We start from the raw sequence: 4,759 nt of genomic DNA on the forward strand, positions 1-4,759 counted from the left end.
TAAATTCTATAAATTAATTACCAAAAACCAATTATGGGATCAATGGAAAGTTGTAAGTATTCAGAGAGAGAGAGAGAAGAAGGGAGAGAGAGAGAGAGAGAGAGAGAGAGAGAGAGAGAGAGAGAGAGAGAGAGAGAGGAATCAGGGATATGAGAACTTTAGTAACAGTATTTATTTTCAATGTCAATTGTTTAAATTAAAATAAAAGGCGCAGATTGGGAGAATATACTTTTTAAAATATCACAAATAAACTGTATCCTATGTCCAAATTACTCTCTTCATCTTCAGTGTAAATAAATTGATAAACTATAGGACAGAAAAAAAAGAAAAAAACAAAAAACCATGAAGCAACGAGTAAGCAAAGCGGACCTGGAATAGGGTTTAAAATGTCAGACAATACAATTTATAAAGACAAAAATTGTTATGTAAGCTAAAATGTAATTGTTTACCTCTGAAAACAGCAAGTCATTGACCAGACAGGTGGTTTAAAACATATAGACCCTGCACATTAGGGATCACCATGTACTTAGGACATATGGACAGACACTTGGAAGAGACAGAGTTTGGAATTACCAGTTAGAAAATCTTATTGCTCCACAGTTAGTAATGCACTGAAGACACAGCAGCAAAAAAACAGTGGAAGAAATTCAGCAACAATATAACCTAACAAACCAAAGACCTCTGCTTATCCCATCTCTTTTTTATTTATTTATATATAATTGGGAAATCATCTTTCCAAACAAAGAAAACTAAATAAATTAAATGGTGTAATAAATTACCTTCCTAGAGGTGGTGTTTCCTCTATTCTCGAATGCTTTATGTGTTAAAGCAACTACATGCAAGATGCAATCATGGGAAAACACAGTCTACTTCAAATTCCTCATCAAAGGGATTCAGTACATATCTAAGATATGTGGAAAAGTATCCTGTGTTTGACCTAGATGTAGTAATATACACTTTAAGCCTAGTACTCTAGAGGCAAAGGCTAGCAAATCTTTATGAGCTGTAGGTCAGCCTGGTCTACATGCCAAGCTCCTAAATAGCCATGGCTACATAACGAATCTCTGTCTCAAAATAAAAATAGAAATCAAATGAAACCACATCAACAAAATCGCATGCCTGTGCTGAAGTTTGACAGATAATTTATTTCTTTTTATTTCCTAGAACCACAACAGAACAACTACCCATGGCATGTCAATTGTATTGCTGTCTGTGATCAAACTCCATGAAATGGTGAAAAGCTCTTTGCATGATTTAGCCAAACACTATGCCCAAAAGTCTGTTGTGTTTGCAAGAGGAGCCCAGTCTTTAGTCTTGAATATAGTACCTGCTCACAATAAATACACTTCTTCCCCATAACTATAATTATCTAGATACCACTTAAACATCTATAACTGATTAAGAGAGTAGTTTCACATACTTAATACTTCACTATGAAGCTGAATTTAATCAAATTGACTCTTCAGGAGACCCACAATTCTCTCTCTCTCTCTCTCTCTCTCTCTCTCTCTCTCTCTCTCTCTCTCCCTCCCTCCCTCCCTCCCTCCCTCCCTCCCTCCTCCCTCTTTCTTTCTTTTCTTTCTTTCTATTTCAAATGTTAATCCCCTTCCCAGTTTCCCCTCCACAAATCCCGTATCCTCTGCCCTCTCCCCCTGCCTCTATGAGGGTGCTCGCTCACCTGCCTACCCACTCCTACCTTAGTACCCCAGTATTCCCCTATCCTGGGTCATCAAACTTCTACAGGACTAAGGAGCTTCCCTCCTAGTGATGCCAGATAAGGCCATCCTCTGCTAGATATGGAGCAGGAGTCATGACCCCCCCCCACCCCCCACCAAGTACTCTTTGGTTAATGGAAGTCTGTGGGAGCTTTGGGGTGTCTGGTTGGTTGGCATTGTTGTTCTTCCTATGGGGCTGCAAATCCTTTCAGTTCTTTCAGTCCTTGCCCTAGCTTCTCTGTGGGACTGTGGAATCCTGAGGTGTTTGGCCACGCCCCCAGAGACCTGATGATGTAAGGCCCAGGTAGAGGGTGGGGAAACAGGTCTCTGCCTCAAGATTTACCTAAAGGCCCTGACCCTGCCCCTCTCCCGCTTCCAATATAAACAAACCCCTTCTGGCATATTTTGGGAGAGCACACCACCATTCAAACCATCGCCATGTCAATAAATCTGGACACCTTTAACTCCACGTGTCTCTTGAAATTCTGGACTCATTTTGTAAGTCAAAACTCATGCTGGGTGGGGAGGGGGAAGCCTTTCTCTCCGCTGTAACCGCAGTACAAGGGACTACATCGGCTCTGCCCAGCACAACTGAACAGCACGTCTCGGGATGGCCCCTGCATTCCGGCTTGTGGTCTCGATCCACCCCGCGTGTTGCGCCCCTGTTCTCGGGACCCTGCCGTCACTGAGGTCCATGGCTCGACCTCTTTTCCCACACCCTCAGTTCGCCGGTGGTCTGTGCTGTTGAGTCCCACCGGGAAGTGTCGTAGCGTGTGACAAGCGTGCCCTGTGCCCCCACCCATGTGACCTGCACACAAGTTTTGACCCACATCTGTAGTGCTCTCCCAAAAAATGCCAGAAGGGGTTTGTTTATATTGGAAGTGGGAGAGGGACGGGGCCAGGGCCTTTAGGTAAATCTTGAGGCAGAGACCTGTTTACCCGACCTCTACCTGGGCCTTATGTCAGGTCTCTGGGGGCGTGGCCAACACCTCAGGATTCCACAGTCCCACACTTTTCCATTGGGGTGCCCACACTCAGTCCAATGTCTGGCTGCCTACATCTGCATCTATATTGGTCAGACTCTGGCAGAACTTCTCAGGAGGCAGCTATATCAGGCTTCTGTCAACAGGCACTTCTTGGCATCAGCAATAGTGTCTGGGATTGGTGTCTGCAGATGGAATGGATCCCCAAGTGGGATAGTTTCTAGATGGCCTTTCCTTCAGTCTCTGCTCCATTCTTTGTCCCTGTATTTCTTTTTGACCAGAGGAATTCTGGATGCTACAGGAATTGTGGGTGCCACAGTCCTACTCTGAAGGGGGAAGAAAACAATCTTGGGAAGTAGAGGGGATAGGGATCTGGGAGGGAGGTAGGAGGGGGAAGGAAAAACAGGTGCTGATTCAGATACAGGAGGAGATGGAGGAGAAGTACAGAGGGTCAGGAATTTGAAAGGTTTGTAGCAGTGGGGGAGGAGGAGCTGGGTGTAGCCACTAGAAAGTCCCAATGCCAAGGACCTAAGAGGTTCCCAGGACCAACTGGGAGGACATTAGCCAAAATAACCAACAAAGGGGAGATAGAACCTGTAGAGACCATATCCAATGTATAGACACGGCCCCCAGTTGAGGGATGAGGCCACCCACCCACTTCAATCCTGTCCTTTCAACAGACACCAGACAGCTGTGTCTGTTGATCCTGAAGAAACTGCCCGGCTTGCCAATTGGCCTGAGGTGAGGTCTCTGAAGCATCAAGCTGCCTCAGGAACCTCAGGAGCAGTTCTTGGGCAAGTTTCTCTCAATGTCGACGTTATCACAAGTTGAGCTTAAAAATGCTATGTAAGGTGAACCAATAGTGTGTCTTTAGTGAAGAATAGCAAGGTAGAGCAAACCAAACCAAGGCTCAGTGCTCATCTCCCACTTTCTGTTGGGTCATATTTATACTCCTTCATCAAGAGTCCTCTCACATGTTTGCTATATCCAAATATCCTTTCACCTGTGTTTGCTTCAGCAAAACACTCTTTCACTTGTTTGCGTTAGCAAGACATCCTTTCACCTGTTTGCCTCAGCTAAACATCATTTGATATAACTTACTTGTCAAAGAAGTAGAAATTTCCATGTCAATTTACTTTCTGCTTCTTGGGCTTATTTAGGCTTCGATGGTGGAAACTTCATATAAATGCCCACCATATTCAGATATCCACTCAGATTTAATTATACTGAGAATTTTGAGCACTTATGAGTCTCTCTGCTTTGACCACTACCCACAGTAAAAATATTTTTTCTGAATAAAGTTGAGAAAAATAACATATCTGTGGGTACAACTATTAATATTTAGAAGGCAGTTTGACAGGATAGCATGACCATTTGATAACAACAACAGCAAAATATAAAATACTGTATAGAGCAGGGGTTCTCAAACCTTCTTAACATTGCAACCCTTTAATACAGTTCCTCTCATACTGTGGTGATTCTCAACCATAAAAATATTTTCATTGCTACTTCCTAACTGTACACTGTTATATGTTGTAATGTATATATATGATATGCAGAATATTAGTATGTGACCCCTGTGAAAAGGTTATTCAAACCTCAAGGGAACTGCAACCCTCAGGATGAGAACTTCTGCTCTAATGTTTCTGGACTCCCCATTCCTGGGTTTTGTGACCAGGTTCTGGGCACAAAATGGCTGTTGCACACATGTTGATCAATTTACAGATGCTGTAGTTACCTGTAGAAGAACTGGACAAAGTCAACCCAGTCAGACTTATAACAATAATAAGAGAAGGACCTCAAAAGCCACACCCTTATTAAAAGAACTATTGACAATTGATAGATTTTAGGAGAGGGAAAGTTACTATCTGTTCTGTACATGATTTTGTTTTTGTAGGTTGCTTATGCCTTAGTAGATGGCCACACATTCATGTGCACTTTGCCTTGATATTATTAATGATATAAACAAAAATATGAACAGATGGGAGATTGGACAAGTACTAAAGGGAGTTGAAAGAAGGTAGCAGTAGATGGATATAATAAATGGTCATTGTACAGATG

The sequence above is a fragment of the Grammomys surdaster genome, unplaced genomic scaffold, assembly GCF_004785775.1.
Source record: "Grammomys surdaster isolate TR1022 unplaced genomic scaffold, NIH_TR_1.0 226, whole genome shotgun sequence".
In the NCBI taxonomy this organism is placed as follows: Eukaryota; Metazoa; Chordata; class Mammalia; order Rodentia; family Muridae; genus Grammomys; species Grammomys surdaster.